We start from the raw sequence: 19,532 nt of genomic DNA on the forward strand, positions 1-19,532 counted from the left end.
AGCAAGGGCCTGCTGGTGCCAGCGCACATCATCGCAGCCAATGTAGAGCGGAGGGCATGGAAGGAGAACTGTTGCAAAAAACAGTGGGTCAACTGTCGGTACTGTTGGTATTCTGCCTAGGCCCATCCGATCTCCCGGTTGATAGTCAATAGTCAAGTCAAGTCAAGTCAAATTTATTTGTCACATACACATACACGATGTGCAGTGAAATGAAAGTGGCAATGCCTGCGGGTTGTGCACAAAAAGAATTACAGTTACAGCATATAAATAAAGTTAATAAGTTACTATTAGTGTCGACAAAAATTTAGTCTCTGGGGTTATAAAAGTTGACAGTCCTGATGGCCTGTGGGAAGAAGCTCCGTCTCATCCTCTCCGTTTTCACAGCGTGACAGCGGAGGCGTTTGCCTGATCGTAGCATCTGGAACAGTCCGTTACTGGGGTGGCAGGGGTCCCTCATGATCTTGCTTGCTCTGGATCTGCACCTCCTGATGTATAGGCCAATAGTCAATTTATTTGTCACATACACATAAATGTGCAGTGAAATGAAAGATTACCCGCAGTTCAACAATAAGACCAATAATAATAAGCAATAAAAATATGCAACAACACACACAATCATAAACCAACACCAAACAAAAGAAACATCCATCACAGTGAGTCTCCTCCAGTCACCTCCTCACTGTGATGGAAGGCCAGAATGTATTTTCTCTTCCCCTGCCGTCTTCTCCCGCGGTCAGGCTGTTGAAGTTGCCACATCGGGGCGGTCGGGGCTCCCGACATTGAAGCGCTGCGCTGGACGGTGAAAGGTTCACAGCGGGCCGACCCAAGCCCTTCCTATTCCCATACTGACCTTTCTGTCCTGGGCCTCCTCCACTGTCAGAGTGAGGCCCAACACAAATTGAAGGAACAGCACCTCATATTTCTATGAATGAATGAATAAGTTTATTGGCCAAGTATGTGCATATACAAGGAATGTGCCTGGGTGCTCCGCTCACAAATGACAACACAAACATACAGTTAACAATTAAGAATAAAGCACAAACTTCATCAACACAATAAGGATACAACATTACAGTCTAAACATGTGGGTGAGAATAAACCAGAGCAAAAAGGAAATTACAGACTTTGGTTATTGAGTAGAACTACCACTCGTGGAAAAAAAGCCGTTTTTATGTCTGGCTGTGGCTGCTTTGACAGTCCGGAGTCGCCTTCCAGAGGGAAGTGCTTCAAAGAGTTTTGTGCATCTTACAACCCAGCGGTATGAATATTGATTTCTCTCACTTCAAGTAACTCTTGCTTTTCCTCTCCGTCTCTCACACACCCTATTTCTCCGACTAGTTTCACTGCCCTTCTGATTAATTTTACTGATTGCATGCCTCGTTGTCACCTTCCCCTCAGCTAACAATGAACCATCCTCATTTCCTTGAGCATTGTCTGCTTTGATCTGTCATTTTCACACCTTACCCTTCCATATCTCTAGTTTCCTCCTCCCCTGACAGTCTGAAGAAGGGTCTTGACCCGAAGCATCAACCATTCCTTCTCTCCAGAGATGCTGAGTTACTCCAGCATTTTGTGTCTACCACCACTATTATAAACGATGTGTCATAGCTACTTGTTATAGTGTCATAGCTACGTTGTTGCTTCGTGTTACTCCTTTGTTGACTCCTTAATATTTAGACATCAGGGTCTGAAAATGACCATCTTATTTACTAATTGGCTCAGAAAATTGGCTTCTTAACGCTTTAGAATTGATATGTTCTGCCTGTGGCCACCTGGTGGACATTTAGAACACGTTCAACAGTCAAGAAAGCAACTGCAGTTTGACAGGAGAACATGGAAACCTCCTATTTTTTCATTCTTTTTGTCAGATTTTGAATTGTAAAATGTACATTTAGAGAAAAAGATTAAACTGTAATATATACAGAAAACAAGCCAAGAATTATATAAACAATTATATGAAGAATTATATGACATCAAACTGGACTATACTCTGGACCATGCACATTAAACCTTGTTTCGAGAAACCATAGACTTCAATACAATGAAAACCCAGAATATACGTAGCATATCATTTGAACTAAATTAAACAAATGACACATATAATTTGTGGGCAGGAACAACACATGTGAAGGATTTATAATTTTTCATGTATCAAATCCTGTCAGTTTCATTGCCTATAATTTTAAATAGACATATAATGAATTAGCGCTATTTGGGATGAGTTTCCAAGTTAGCGTTTGCATGTACAACTTTTGTTACCCGAGTGCCTAATTTTAGATTTTTTTTAGATTTAGAGATACAGCGCGGAAACAGGCCCTTCGGCCCACCGAGTCCGAGCCGCCCAGCGATCCCCGCACATTAACACTACTCTACACCCACTAGGGACAATTTTTACATTTACCCAGTCAATTAACCTACATACCTGTACGTCTTTGGAGTGTGGGAGTAAACCGAAGATCTCGGAGAAAACCCACGCAGGTCACGGGGAGAACGTACAAACTCCGTACAGACGGCGCCTGTAGTCAGGATCGAACCTGAGTCTCTGGCGCTGCATTCGCTGTAAGGCAGCAACTCTACCGCTGCGCCACCGTGCCGCCCTAATTGCGAACAAAATGTTTGTTTGTTCAAATCTGTTGCACAAAGCAGAATTCCATCAAATCCCAATGGTCATACGCACTAAAATGTAACCTGTTTCATTGCAACTTATTACTTATGACTCGAACTTAAATAATGAAACAAATATTGCAAAACTCAATAGAAACTATGTTTTCTGTGAACAACAGAATAATTCAAACTAAAATGTTTTCCAGAATTAAATGTTAAGGCTTTACTCAAACAGTGGTAGTAATGATGCTTAATTTTGGTGGATGGAACTGAAAAAAAGCAAACTGTTTTCCAGTCTCTGATTCCTGTCCACCTGAGCAACATCCTCTCCAATTCTTGGAAATCAGGCCTGCTGTAAATGACCATTTTCATCTTTTATTGCCCAATACTCATCTACGAATCAAGTGATCTTATAACTCATTCTCCCCAAATAACTTCATTCGTGTTTGGTCCCTGCAGAACCAAATCCAGCAATGCCTCTTTCCTTGTTGGGTTAGAAAATTTCTCATTCACATTTCAGTTACATGGATTTATATGTGATACACACTACTGTGCCCATCAAGCCCAACGAGTGCTTCTACTCCATACCCTTTTCCCATCTGTTTTAGTTTAATTTAGTTTGGTTTAGAGATACAGAGTGGAACCACGTCCTTCGACACATCGAGTCCGCACCGACCAGCGATTCCTTGCACATTAACACTATCCTACACGCGGGACAATTTTTAACATTTATACCAAGCCAAGTAACCTACAAACCAATACATATTTGGAGTGTGGGAGGAAACTGAAATTCTCAGAGAAGATCCACGCGGGTCACGGGGAGAACGTACACAGATGAACATCTTCCATTAAATGTTATATGGTTATTACCTGCCTGAAACACACCCTGTGACAGTGAGTTCCACATTCCACATTCTCTCCAATTTTTGGGTAATGAGATTTCCTCTAAATTCTCTGTTGCATTTCTTGGTGACTTTCACATACTAATGGCCTCCATTAATGGTGCTCTTTCGTGGTGTAATCCGCAAACTTACTGACCATCTCACCTATAACCACACCCAAATCATTCACATATATTGCAAATAGTAAGATCCCAGCACTGATCCCTGTGGAACACCATTAGTGACTATCATCCTATCACAAAAGCAACCCTCTACCATTATCCTCTGTCTCCTATTGCCAGTTGCTGATTCAATACCTTCCCTGTATCGATGTTAAGCTCACGGGTCTGTAATTGCCAGACTTTTCCAAGTGGCCTTTCTTGAAATGTGGGAGCACATTTGCCATGCTCCAGTCATCTGGCATCTCACTTCTGGCCAATGAAGATGTAAAACTATCTGGCACTACCCCAGCCTTCCCTTGCCTCCTATAGAAGCCTGGGATAAATGCTATCCTGCCCTGGGGATTAATCCACCTTTCAAGCAGCTAAGGCACCAATCACCGCCCCTTTACTAATGGAGCCTTACCCTTCACTGAGTTCTCCATTTACAAGGTCTGTTTCCTTTGTGAATATTGATGAAACATATTCAATTAGGATCTCACATACACCTTCTGACTCCACACACAGATTGTGTATGTTGTCCCTAATAGGTCCTGATCTTTCCCTGGTTATTTTTTTGTCCTTAATATACTTCTAAAACAGTTTTAGATTTACCTTAACCTTGCATGCCAGTAATATTTCGTGACCCAACACTTTTTATACTTTTGAAGGGCCGCACCAATCTTTACTTCTTTATACCTACATGGTGCTTCCTTAGCCATGATCATATTGAATGGCGGTGCAGGCTCGAAGGGCCGAATGGCCTACTCCTGCACCTATTTTCTATGTTTCTATGTTTATTCTCTTTATCCAACACTCAATGTCCCTTGATATCCAAGGTTCCATGTAACTGTTACCTTTATCTTTCACCCTAACAGAAGCACGATGGGCCTGAAGTCTTTTTATTTCTTCTTTGAATGCTTCCCAGAGGTAGACTTCCCCGCAGGTTGATGCTCCCAGTCTACCTTTGCCAAGCCCCCTAATTTAAGATCTTTACTCATGCTCTATCTTTTTCTTTTTTCATAACCACTTTAAAATAAACAAAGTTATGATCATTATCTTCAATTTCACAAAATGCAGCAAGCTGCCCTTCTCCAACTTTAGATAGTTCCTCCGTCCCCCTCTTCCCCTCCCCTTCCCAGTTCTCCCTCTATCTTCCTGTCTCCACCTATATCCCTCCTTTGTCCCGCCCCCTGACATCAGTCTGAAGAAGGGTCTCGACCCGAAACGTCACCCATTCCTTCGCTCCCGAGATGCTGCCTGACCTGCTGAGTTACTCCAGCATTTTGTGAAATAAATACCTTCGATTTGTACCAGCATCTGCAGTTATTTTCTTACACTATCATTATCTTCAGGTTCAGTTCAGTTCAGTTTATTACCATGTGTGCCGAGGTACAATGAATAGTTTTTGTTGCGTGCTAACCAGTCAGCAGAAAGACAATAGATGATTCCAATCGATCCATTTTGCAGTATATAGATACATGATAAGGGAATAATGTTTAGTGCAACGTAAAGCCCGCAAAGTCCGATCAAGGATAGTCCGAGGGGTCATAAAAGTGGTAGATAGTAGTTCAGCACTGCTCTCTACTTGTGATAGGATGTTTTCATTGCCTAGTAACAGCTGGAAAGAAACTGTCCCTGAATATGGTGGTGTTTCACACTTCTATACCTTTTGCCTGATGGGAGAGAGGAGAAAGAGGGACTGTCTAGGGTGGGACTCGTCCTTTATTATGTTGCTGGCCTTGCCGAGGCAGCGTGAGGTATAAATGGAGTCAATAGAAGGGAGGTTGGTTTGTGCGATGGTCTGGGCTGCATCCACAATTTGCTACAATTTCTGGCTGGCCTTGGATGGAGCTGTTCCCAAACCAAGCGGTGATGCATCTTGATAAAATGTTTTCTATGGTGCATCTGTAGAAGTTGGTGAGAGTTGTAGGGGACATGCCGAACTTCCTAAGCCTTCTCAGGAAGTAGAGGCAAAATGCTTCCCTCTATCTGAGTGACTACATTCCCCAAGATAAAGTCCAATAGTGCTCCTTCACTGATTGGCCTACTTATATACTGTGTCAAAAGATAAGAAACCTTATTAATCTTGCCGACACTATTTGGTATTTCACTTAATGTGTAGGAAAGAACTGTATTTGCTGGATTACAATGAAGGTCGACACCAATGCTGGAGTAACTCAGGGGGACAAGCAGCATCTCTGGAGAGAAGGAAAGGATGAGACCAATCCTCAGAAGAGCCCATCTCTTCCCGGAACATCACCCATTCCTTCTCTCCAGAGATGCTGCCTCTACCGCTGAGTTACTCCAGCATTTTATGTCTATCTTCGATATTTCACTTAGGTTGGGTTTTGCATAGGTGATGTGTCCATCTCTTTCCTGAAGTTGTGAAGAGAATGAACATAAGTCTCATGAACCAGCAGTATGTTCTACAGCTTTATTATTCTTAGGGAAATGTAAGGCAGATAGGATAGCACCATTTAAGAAGCTTTCAGACAGACAGATGAACAAGCAGATTAGAGAGATATGGAGCTTGTGCAAACAGATGAGATTAGATTAGATTGCCACCATGCACCTGCACTCCTAGATCCTTCTGCTCTACAACACTCCCCAAAGTCCTACTATTCACTGTGTAGGTCCTGCCCATGTTAGACTTTCAAAAATGCAATACCTCACAATACTCTGTATTAAATTTCCATCAACCATTCCTCAGCCCACCTGACCAATCGATCAAGATCCTTCTGCAATTTTTCACAACCATCTTCACTATCTGCAATACCACCCACTTTTGGATCAACTGCAAACATGCTAATCTTGCCATGTTACATTATTTCCAAATCATTTATATAGATAACAAACAATAATGACCCAGCACCGAACCATGCGGCACCCCACTAGTCACAGGCCTCCAGTCCAAGAAGCAACCTTCCACCATTACCCTCTGCTTCCTTCCTTGAAGTCAATTTTCTATCCATGCAGCTATCTCTCTTTGAATCCCATGTGATCTGGGGTTTTGTGTGAAAATTTGGTCTGCTTACCTCAGGAGGAAAGTTCCTGCCATGCAAGGAATGCAACAATGATTCAATGATCTAGTTTCTAGAATGGCAGGGCTAATATATGAGAACAAATTGGGTCTGTTGAGCTTTTGGTCACTGGAGTTGAGAAGAATGAGAGACGATTAAATTAAAAGCTGTAAAATTGCCAAAGCACTCGACTAGATACATGGAGGATGTTCCAATGTTTGGAGAGTCCAGACTCAGTGCCTTTGGGAACCAAGATCAGAACATTCCTGGCATTTGTTGTATTTCGTGGTCCGGTATCTGTTATACCTTTGTTATGACTCTGGACGGACCACAAATACACGTGTTTAAAAAGGTTTAAAGGCTGGAGCTTAAATCCAGGCTGTTTATTCCACGGCCACCTGGAACCAGAGTGACCACCAAATCACCTCATTCTCTTATATACATGTTACTACACGGGCAAACAAAGTAGTCCTTGTGATACAACAAAGTAGTCCTTGCAATATCACAACAATTGACTCAAGGTTAACTAATGGAACATGGGGGAATGGGCAATGGAAGGAGATCTGTTCGCAGCAATGGGCACCGCAAATAATGTGGAGATTTTAGCCCCCAAAAACCTGAGACTTGGTGAGAGGGGAAAGATTTAATAGGAACCTGAGGGGCAACTATTTCACTCAGGGAGTGGTGGGTGCATAAGTTGCCAGAGGAGGTAGTCGAGGCAGGTACTATGACAAAATGTTTGAGATAAGGATTGAAGAGTTGCAAAATCGGATGCGAGAGAAAAGAATGCAAGTAGAAGGGGAGAAGGTGGAGAGAAATGGGTGTGAGCCCAGGCGGCATTAGGGGACAAAGGGGCAGAAGGAGAAGGTGGTGGCGCGGTAGGTCTGGTCATGCATTGTTCAAGAATACTTTCACACTCGAGTTTAAGCCGACAAAACAGATACAGCAAATTCAATTTCTACTATTGTTTTCCAATATTAAATTTATCTTACCACGTGATTCTCAAACATTAAATTCTGTTTGTTAACTAGAAAATGATGTGGTTTCAAATAGTGCTAAATTTCTTTGTGAAACAATTTGTTTTATGCCTGTCATTCCATAGTTTTCTGGAGACTTTAATTTTAGTTGTAACTGCAATGAATGCCCACAGGGTGGCAGCTGTTCTTTTTAGTGTTTAATGCAATCCAAAAATCGCACTTGTCTAAGAAATTATAGAGAAGCAAATTGAAAGGACATATTTAGATGATCACAAAGAGCTGGAGTAACTCAGCGGGACAGGCAGCATCTCTGGTGAGAAGGAAAGGGTGACGTTTCGGGTCGGGACCCTTCTTCAGTCTCGAACTGAAACGTCACCCATTCCTTCTCTCCAGAGATGCTGCCTGTCCTGCTGAGTTACTCCAGTTTTTTGTGTCTACCTTCAGTTTAAACCAACATCTGCAGTTCCTTCTTACATATTTAAATGATCAATTTTGTGACTTGTAATCTGGATTAGTGAATTGTAAGGCATAGACTTTCAGAACTAAACATATGTGGTTCTGCTAACATGCTTACCAGCTGATTATCACTTGGCATTTGGTGGATTATTGTTGTTCGAAGGGAGGCAGAATGGTGCCTTCTAACGAACGCATACAGTGTCATAGACCCAACTTTGATCCCGACTACAGGTGCTGTCTGTACGGAGTTTGTACGTTCTCCCCATAACCACGTGGGTTTTCTCCGAGATCTTCGGTTTCCTCCCACACTCCAAAGACGTACAGGTTTGTAGGTTAATTGGCTTGGTATAAACATAAATTGTCCCTAGTGTGTGTTGGATAGTGTTGGTATGCGGGGATCGCTGGTCGGTGGGGACTCGGTGGGCCGAAGGGCTTGTTTCCGCTCTGTATCTCCAAACTAAACTAAACTAAAGTAAATTTAACGGTATTGCTATTAAGTCGATGTTTCAAAGTGACTGATGCCATGATCTAACCACTCTCCATGCCTCTCACAAGTTTCAGAGTTACCCGTGCTAACGTCCTTCATAATATGATGACACATGCATCTGACACAATCGTTAAATCAGTTTGACACCAATAGCAACAAAACAAGGGCAGCCAAGCAGCCTTATTTTTTAGTGACAAAATCCAGCACTTGGAGTCATAGCGTCATACAGCATGGAAACAGGCACTTCGGCCCAACCTGCCCACACCAACACAAAATGTCCCATCTACACTAGTCCCACCTGCCTGCTTTTGGCCCATAGCCCTCTAAACCTGTCCTATCTATGTACCTGTCTAAATGTTTCTTAAACGCTGAGATAGTACCTGCCATCAACTACCTCCTCCGGCAGCTAATTCCAGACACTCAACACCCTTTGTAATCCAGCTCATGTAGCTTGTGAGCATCTTAACAGAAATAGATTATGGAAGGAAATGCAATAATTCTTGCAACAATTCACAGCACAACGTGCAGGTTTATGCCTGATTTCTACGAGCTTTTGCAATGTTGTGGCTGCTGGAGGACCATCAATTTGATGAAACGCACTCTGAAATTTAAAAAAAGGTCACGTCTGTGGAGGCAAAAGTCGACATTGATGTTTTGAGCCCAGATCCTGCATCCTGTAACTTTCTTTGCATTGTTCTTCAACCCCCGTGTTACATTTTGCGCTGTCTTTTGTTTCTGGCCAACCCCACTCTCTGCTCCAGCGTTGGAGACAACTTTCAGCTCATGACCACTGATCCATTCATTAAAGGTTACCACCTTTACCTAAAAGTTAAAATGAAAGAGCAGTGACTGTAAGTCATGAAGTGCCCAGAGAACTGATGGAGTAGCTCCTCATCTTCCAACTGGACATGTGGCAACCTCTGAGATCAAATTCTCAGGGAACTCAACTTTACTGCAGAAGCAAAGAACTGCAGATGCCGGTTTACAAAAAAAGACACAATGTGCTGGAGTAACTCAGTGGGTCAGGCAGCAGGTTTTTAGATTTATATTTAGAGATACAGCGCGGAAACAGGCCCTTCGGCCCACCGAGTCCTCGCCGCCCAGCGATCCCCGCACATTAACACTATCCTGCACACACTAGGGACAATTTTTACATTTACCCAGTCAATTAACCTACATACCTGTATGTCTTTGGAGTGTAGGAGGAAACCGAAGATCTCGGAGAAAACCCACGCAGGTCACGGGGAGAACGTACAAACTCCGTACAGACGGCGCCCGTAGTCAGGATCGAACCTGAGTCTCCGGCGCTGCATTCGCTGTGAGGCAGCAACTCTACCGCTGCGCCACCGTGCCATAGATTGGTGACATTTTGGGATGGGATCCTTTTTCAGACTCCTTTAGCTTTATTCACTTTAACGTCCAAAGACGTTCAGGTATGTAGGTTAATTGGCTGGGTAAATGTATAAAAAAAATTGTCCCTAGTGGGTGTAGGATAGTGTTAATGTACGGGGATCGCTGGGCGGCACGGACTTGGTGGGCCGAAAAGGCCTGTTTCCGGCTGTATATATATGATATGATATGATAATAATAATAATAATACATTTTATTTATATAGCGCTTTTCATATACTCAAAGACGCTTTACAGAGATTTTGAGAACATAGGGAAATTAATAAATAGATAAATAAGTAAATAAATAAATGAACAGAGAAAGGAGACAGTAGGTGAGGTGACCTTCAGTGGTTGAAGGCAGTACTGAACAGGTGAGACTTCAGCGATGTTTTGATAACTGTTTTTTTTTCATAACTGGCCACTTCTATGTTAGGCCCCTGCAATATTAATTCATTTTTTCTCTCTTTGTTGTCACAGCTTAACTTACTGGGCATTGTCAACATTCTCCTTTGTCTTCAGATCTCAGCTACGGTTTCAGACCTGCATTTCAGAGTTGTAGTTTAATTTAGTTCAGTTTGGTTTTGAGATGCAGCACGGCAGCAGGACCTTCAGTCCACTGATCCACACCGACCAGCGATCAACACACACTAACACTTTTCAGACCTCAGTCTGAAGAAGGGTCTCGACCCGAAACGTCACCCATTCCTTTTCTCCTGAGATGCTGCCTGACCTGCTGAGTTACTCCAGCATTTTGCGATAACTTCGCTTTGTACCAGCATCTGCAGTTATTTTCCTACACATTAACACTACTCTACACACACGAAGGACAGTTTTACATTTACACCAAGTCAATTAACCTACAGACCTGTGCGTCTGGAATGTGGGGGAAAACCAAAGATCTTGGAGAAAACCCGCGCAGGTCATGGGAAGAATATACAAACTTCGTACAGACAGCACCCGTAGTCAGGATCGAACCCGGGTCTCTGGCACTGTAAGGCAGTTTCTCTACCACTGTGCCGCCGTGCTGCCCATTACCTTATTCCTTTGTCTTCTCTCTAACTCCCCCCCCATTAATCTACTAACCCGATGATTCCATAAAGATTCTACTCACCCTGCCAACCTTGGTCTCACCCAATCAAATTTATTCTATTAATTTCTTATCCCATCTTCTTTCCAACTTAAAATTATCTTGCTTTCTTGCTTTCCTAGTTTTGACTAAGTGACTTCAACATGTGGAGTTAAATGCGGCTCTTTCTACTGATGCTGCCAGACCTGCTGAGTGTTTGCACCATATTTAATCATCTTCTATTTTAATCCTATCCTCAGTGACCTCACCTTCTTGAACTGTAAATATAACTTTAAAATGATTTAGTGGCAGTGTAAAAGTTGGAACGATCAATATATCATTTCCCAGAAGACCCGTGTATGTTTGTAAAATGCACATGGAATCATTCTGTGCATGATTTAGTATTGCTCGGGCGTTATTTCACTTGAAGTCCCAAAAATCGGGAAATTGGACCAGGTGTGATTTGGAATGTTAATTCCTCAGCCTAATTCGAGCATGATGCGATGTCATCATCCTTGATGGTCATTTCTTCATTAATGACTTAAATTGGTGGAAAAAGTTTTTTTCCATTCGCAGTACAACAGGGAACTATCATTGGATTTGATCAACATCATGCTTGAAATCCAGTCGTGGCACTGAAGATCTGCCCTCGAGACCTTGTTGCATCTGCCGCACAAATTATAGGGTACAAAAACACGGAATATTGCCTCACTACGTAATGTTTACAAAAAGCCATACAAATCAGATTTAGCTAATTACCGCACTATCAGTGGACTCTCAATCATCAGCGGTGTGCTGGAAACTGTTGTTAATAGTGCTATCAGGCAGCATTTACTCACCAAAAGCCTATTTTTTTCACAAATGGCAACCTTTTTTATCATACTTTACAGACTTGCAGGTTCTGCCAGACTAAGGGCTGGTTTGTTAATTTCTGTTATGTGTAGGTGCACTCTTCATTCTTAATTAGCCATGGTGGGGGTGGGTGGGGTGGGTGGGGTGTGTGACTGATGGTATGGTTGGATTCTTGGGATTTTGCATTACAATTTAAAAACAAATTATTTCTATTTCTTTTTTGTTTCTGTATATTCTTGTATTTTTCTTTTGTGTATTATTTGTGTTTCTTATTAACATGTCTCTTTTCTTCTTTGAGTTGATTTATTTAAAATGTGCATCTGCACGTCATTTAACTTTGGTCTGAATAAAAATATTTTACAAAAAAAAAATCAATAACCTCTTAATTGATGCCCAGTTTGAGTTTTGTCGAAACAACTAACTGCAGACCTCATCATAGACTTGGTCCAACCATGGACCAAAGGGATAAATTTTATAGGTGAGATGAGAGTGGCTGATCTTGACATCAGGCAGCATTTGACGCTGGAAAAAACGAAGTCGATGGGCATCAAGGAGAAAAGGAGGCAGTGGTTGGGAGCATACCACACAAAAGAAGATAGTGTGAATGTATTGACATTGGTTTACTGTTGCAGTGAAAAACTTTGTTGGCATGTTACCCTATCAAAACATAGCATGAGTACAATCAAGACATACACAAGTATAACAGGTAGTGCAAAAGAGAAAAATACCAGAATAGAGAATGTAGATGTTACAGCTTTACAGCCTTAGAGGTGCACAAAATCATGAGAGGAATAGATCGGGTCGATGCAGAGTCTCTTGCCCAGAGTTGCCCAGAGTTGGGGAATTGAGGACCAGAGTACATAGGTTCAAGGTTCGGTGCTGGGACCCCAGCTATTTACGATATACATTAATGACTTAGACGAAGGGATTAAAAGTACCATTAGCAAATTTGCAGATGATACTAAGTTGGGGGGTAGTGTGAATTGTGAGGAAGATGCAATAACGCTGCAGGGTGACTTGGACAGGTTGTGTGAGTGGGCGGATACATGGCAGATGCAGTTTAATGTAGGTAAGTGTGAGGTTATTCACTTTGGAAGTAAGAATAGAAAGGCAGATTATTATCTGAATGGTGTCAAGTTAGGAGGAGGGGGAGTTCAACGAGATCTGGGTGTCCTAGTGCATCAGTCAATGAAAGGAAGCATGCAGGTTCAGCAGGCAGTGAAGAAAGCCAATGGAATGTTGGCCTTCGTAACAAGAGGAGTTGAGTATAGGAGCAAAGAGGTCCTTCTACAGTTGTACCGGGCCCTGGTGAGACCGCACCTGGAGTACTGTGTGCAGTTTTGGTCTCCAAATTTGAGGAAGGATATTCTTGCTATGGAGGGCGTGCAGCGTAGGTTCACTAGGTTAATTCCCGGAATGGCGGGACTGTCGTATGTTGAAAGGCTGGAGCGATTGGGCTTGTATACACTGGAATTTAGAAGGATGAGGGGGGATCTTATTGAAACATATAAGATAATTAGGGGATTGGACACATTAGAGGCAGATAACATGTTCCCAATGTTGGGGGAGTCCAGAACAAGGGGCCACAGTTTGAGAATAAGGGGTAGGCCATTTAGAACGGAGATGAGGAAGAACTTTTTCAGTCAGAGGGTGGTGAAGGTGTGGAATTCTCTGCCTCAGAAGGCAGTGGAGGCCAGTTCGTTGGATGCTTTCAAGAGAGAGCTGGATAGAGCTCTTAAGGATAGCGGAGTGAGGGGGTATGGGGAGAAGGCAGGAACGGGGTACTGATTGAGAGTGATCAGCCATGATCGCATTGAATGGCGGTGCTGGCTCGAAGGGCTGAATGGCCTACTCCTGCACCTATTGTCTATTGTCTATTGTCTATTTTTTTCACACAGCGGATGGTGGGTGTATGGAACAAGCTGCCAGAGGAGGTAGATGAGGCTGCAACTATCCCATCGTTTAAGAAACAGTTAGACGGGTACATGGATAGGACAGGTTTGGAGGGATATGGACCAAGCGCAGGCAAGTGGGATAGTGTAGCTGGAAGCTGGTAGCTGTTGGCCGGTGTGGGCGAATTGGCCGGAAGGGCCTGTTTCCACATTGTATCACTGTATCACTTTGAGAAGAGGGCATGACAGGGTGAAAAGTATATTTGAATATGTTGGCTGCTTTCCCGAGGCGTTTTTAAATGTTGATGGTGGGGAGGCTGGTCTGTATGATGGACTGGGCTACATCGACAACTCTTTGTAATTACTTGCAGTCTTGGGCAGAGCTGTTATTGAACCAAGCTGTGATTGCATCCTGATAGGAAGCTTTCTACGGGGCATCTGTTGATGTTGATAAGAGTTCTTGGAGACACGCCAAACTTCCTTAAGGGCCAGTCCCACTTTAGGCGATTTTAAGGCGACTGCTGGCGACTGTCAAAGTGGTAGCAGATCGCCAAACTTTTCTTTTACCCGATGACAATGACCACGACAATGCCGAGTCAGGTCGAGATTACAGCGTCTTCGGAAACATCGCGAAAATTCCCACGCTGTCAATGCTGCTCCGGCATCCTAATTTTCGTTGAAATCACTGACAAGTCGGTAAGTACTTGAGAGTTTTGAACTATAACATCTTGTATGGGTTACTTAAAAACAAAGCATCGCTGTAACAAGGCATAAACTGGATTTACTTCCAGTTTACTAATGGCTGTATTAAAAAATTTTTTTTTTAAAGTGGTTAAGTGGATTTTTGTGAAAAGTGTGTGGGCATTCTTTGAAAATGTACGGGAGATGCATATCTGGTTTCTGGGTTGTATATCTGGGTTGGGAGCCCACTTTAAATGTAATGGCTGATGGCCATAAACATCGCGAATTCCCATGTTTACCTGACCGTCAAACTGTCGCCTCCAATCTACCTGTCAAATGTCCTGACGGTAAATAAATTGGTTAAACACAAGCATTTTATGGTATTTTGAAATGACTTTACTTTTTTTTTAACATAATGTGCTTCTAAATGCATCTAAGAGAACCTAGCAAACCTGGGGACAGCAGGCGACAGCGCCTGCAATAAGCAACGATACCTGGCGACAAGCCAGCTGTGGCCGAGAAATTTCACTCCGGATGATTTCTCAACGACACGCTGAGATCCACTACGATTCTTAGAAGACTCCTCACGATCACGCCCGCAACACCCGGCGAAATGTTGGCGACAGCCTAGTCGCCGGCAGTCGCCTTAAAATCGCCTAAAGTGGGACAGGCCTTTTAGTTTTGTGAGGAAGTAGAGACGTTGGTGTGCTCTCCTGGCTGTAGCTTCAACGTGGTTTGTCCTCGATAAATTAGACAATAGACAATAGACAATAGGTGCAGGAGGAGGCCATTCAGCCCTTCGAGCCAGCACCGCCATTCAATGTGATCATGGCTGATCATTCTCAATCAGTACCCCGTTCCTGCTTTCTCCCCATACCCTGACCCCCTGACTCCGCTATCCTTAAGAGCTCTATCTAGCTCTCTCTTGAATGTATTCAGAGAATTGGCCTCCACTGCCCTCTGAGGCAGAGAATTCCACAGATTCACCACTCTCTGACTGAAAAAGTTTTTCCTCATCTCTGTTCTAAATGGCCTACCCCTTATTCTTAAACTGTGGCCCCTGGTTCTGGACTCCCCCAACATTGGGAACATGTTTCCTGCCTCTAACATGTCCAACCCCTTAATAATCTTATACGTTTCGATAAGATCCCCTCTCATCCTTCTAAATTCCAGTGTATACAAGCCTAGTCGCTCCAGTCTTTCAACATATGACAGTCCCGCCATTCCGGGAATTAACCTAGTAAACCTATGCTGCAAGCCCTCAATAGCAAGAATATCCTTCCTCAAATTTGGAGACCAAAACTGCACACAGTACTCCAGGTGCGGTCTCACTAGGGTGATTGTTGGTGATATTTATGCTTATGGAACTAGAAGCTCTGGACCATTTTCACTTTGGCACCATTGAGGCTAATCGGTTCCATGTTCTCCACCTTGCTTCCTGAAGTCAATAACTAAATCCTTTGCCTTTCTGACATTGAGGGAAAGGTTGTTGTCTTAACGCCATGTTACTAAGTTGTCTCCTCTTTGTTCGAGATCTGGCCGTGCAGTGTTGTCATCTGCAAACTTGTAAATGGAGTTGGAGCAGTGTTGTGTGTCTATAGAGAGTGTAATAAGGAGTTGAGAACTTATCCTCTGTGGGGCACCGGTGTAACTTCAATGTGGTTTGTCTCGTATCTTGACACCATGTTACTAAGCTCCCTATTTCCTTCCTCATCATTGTGCGTGATCCTATGTCATTTATAGATTTCTAGATGTAGATAGAGCAAAATCTGGCTGCAGTGTTGTCAGTGTATTGGGAGTATAGTAAGGGGCTATGAATACAGCTTTGCAGGGCACCGGTGTTGAGAATTATCATGGAGAATAATATTTTACCAACCGTCACTGATTATTGTGTGTGGGTCAGGAAGTCAAAGCTCCAGTAGTAGAGTGAAGAGCTGACTTTGAGGACCATGAGTTTAGAGATGAGCTTGGTTGAGATTATGCTGTTGAAGGCAGACTTATAGTCAATAAATAGGAGCCTTGCACAGGTGTCCTTGCGATCCAGATTTTCCAGTAATGTGTGCAGGGGTAGGAAGGCTGTGCCTACTGTGTACTTATTGTAACAGCAAATTGCTGTGGATCAAGGCTATCGAGGAAGCTGGAGGTAATGTGCACCATGACCAGACTCTCGAAGCATTTCATCGTGATAGATGTTATGGCCATTGGACGGAAGTCTTAAAGGCACACGACCATGCATTTCTTTGGCACTGGGATGATAATTGTCCTAAAAGCAGGCGGGAATCTCAGAATGGTAAAGGAAGAGTTCAAAGCTGCGCAGGTGCTGAGGATGTTACTGGGGACTCCATATGGATCAGGTGCTTTCCATGGGTTCACTGCCAGGAAGGGTGATCTGGCATTTGGAACAGGTACTTAGCAGGACGGACAGCATCTGTGGAGGAAATGGATAGGCAATGTTTAGGGTCGGGTCCCTTCGTCAGACAGATGAAGGGTCCCAACTTGAAATGTCATCTGTCCATTCACTCCACAGATGTTGCCTGAGCCATTAAGTTACTCCAAAACTTTGTTCCAGCAAAACAAGGTTCCAGCATCTGCAGTTTCTTGTGTTCCCAGACTTGGCTGGGAATGGGAATGGATCTGGGAATGGATGGGAATGGATCTCATGGATCTCATGGTTCTTCCATGTTGGAGGTTAATCAAATCAGCTCCAGATTATTACTGCAGGATTTTCTCAGGTCAATATCTTATGCACATCTATCTTAGTTGTTTCATCAATTACCTTCTTTCGATTATAAAGTCAGAAGTGGCAATGTCATAAGTCATAAGGTCATAAGGTCATAAGGGAGAGGAGTAGAATTAGGACATTTGGCCCATCAAGCCTAGTCCCCCAGTCAATCATGGCTGATCTATCTCTCTCTCCTAACCCCATTCCCCATGCCTTCTCCCCATAACATCTGCCACCTGTATTAAAAATCTTTCCATTCAATTAGTCCCCCATTATCAATATCCTGGAAGTGACCACTGACCAGAAGTTGAACTGGACGAGCCATATTTTCACAATACAGGATAGAGTCTGGGTGCCGTGTGGTAAACAACTCAACTCTGACACCCCAATGTCTTCCTACAAGCTGCAAGGCACAAGTCAGAGTTAAATGGCATTTCCTTAATTTGCTTGAATGTGTGTGGTACCAATAATTATTAAGAAGCTTGACAACACCTCCGAAAAAGCAGCCTGTTTGATTCCCATCTACCACCCAGAGCTTTTACTCCATTCAGCTCTATCACACCGCTGTTGAATAGAGTACCGTTAGCAAAATGTCCTGCATTTATTTGCCAAGGTAACTTGGATTCTACTTGCCCAAGTGATCCAAAGTCGTGGACTGGACAATCCAAACACTTGAGTTTAAATCTCACAATGACTGGTGTGGAATTTGAATTTGAGTTTATGTACTGAAATTAAAGAAAATCCCTTGTGATAGACAATGAAGATTACAATCTACTTGATTGTCATACCCCTCCCTACCCCCCGCTGATTTACTAATGCACTTTAAGGCAGGACTTTTGTGATTATTACCTGGTCTGGCATATACATATCTCCAGACCCATTCATGTGGTTAAATCTTAAGTGCTCCCTGAAATGACCCAGCAAGCCATTCACTTCAAAGGCAATTAGGAATAGGAAATACCCGTTGGCATTTCCAATGATTACTCATTTCTGGAAACTGAATAAATAAAGAACACCAGCCTTCGACAAAATAATATTTTAGGTGGGTCTGAAAATACTAATCATACATTATATAGTAAAGGTAAACTGTTTACAATGTGATCAAGTTAAGATAGAACTAGCAATCTGTTTCCAAGATAATATATATGAAAATCTGATCCACACCCACTCTACTTTTTCTGTTATGTCACACTGCTAATCTTATTTCGGCTAAACCTCCTAACATATATCTCTGCAGTATTTTTCTGCTGTCTTCATTGTCTGTACTGCACCTATTCGTTTCTTTGCATTTAGACTATTCCCTCTCCAGAAACATTTAAAGGGTTTCCTCTTTACTCGAATAATACTCTGCTTTGTTGCTTTTTTTTTTTTTGTGTGTTTTTGGGGTTGGGTGGTTTGAGTGCCTGTTTGATGCTTTTATTGTTGGACTGTGTTTTTGGGGGTTTTGGGGTGTGTGATTTGAATGCCTATTTAATGCTTTTATTGTTGGACTGTGTTTTGGGGGGTTTTTGGGGTTGGGTAATTTTGGGTGCCTGTTTAGTGCTTTTATTGTTGGACTGTGGGTGATTGAATTAACATTTTGTTCAAGATGGCCGCGCCGTTGTGTTTGGCTGCCTGCCACTGTATGTTTCTTTTTTTTCCTGGTCAGATGTGCAGCACTTTGGTCAACGTGGGTTGTTTTTAAATGTGCTATACAAATAAATTGACTTGACTTGACTTTGTCCAGATTGTTTGCCTTCCTCTGTCTTGTCTCTTAAAGAGTCTTTATCCCATCTGTACCTTTTTTTTCTCCAATTTGATCTTTCTGTTATCCATTTATTTGGATTACTATTTAATTTGATTTACCTCCTTATTGACCTATTTATCTTTTAGAATTAGTTTCTAGATTAGTCACCTACCCATGCAATAACTTTTTGTCCTTTTTCCAAATTTCTCCTTTTAAATCGCCCCCTTCCCACCTTTCTGAATTGCCCATCTTTACTCCATCACACCCATCTTTCTATATTGCCTCCTTTTCAATGTTAGTTCTGACCAATTCATCTTCCTGTCCTTCTTCACTTGTGTCATCTCTGATCCTGGGCTACCCAAGGTCCTGTTTAAAAAAAAAAAAATCCTTCGATTTGTGTTAACCCCAATCTGGTTAGCTCTGGTTAGCTGGTTAGTTCTTCAAGTTCCTAAGTGACTCCTTTATTGCTCCACTATCCCCCCCTCTCTGGATGTCTACACCTCTCCCATTTTTCCTTCAGATTATTTGCCTTCATAATAATAATAATAATAATAATTAAAAAAAATATTTGTCATATGTAGGTTGGCACAGGGTCAACATGCAATGAAATGTATTT

Source organism: Rhinoraja longicauda, chromosome 4, assembly GCF_053455715.1.
Source record: "Rhinoraja longicauda isolate Sanriku21f chromosome 4, sRhiLon1.1, whole genome shotgun sequence".
NCBI classification, from domain to species: domain Eukaryota; kingdom Metazoa; phylum Chordata; class Chondrichthyes; order Rajiformes; family Arhynchobatidae; genus Rhinoraja; species Rhinoraja longicauda.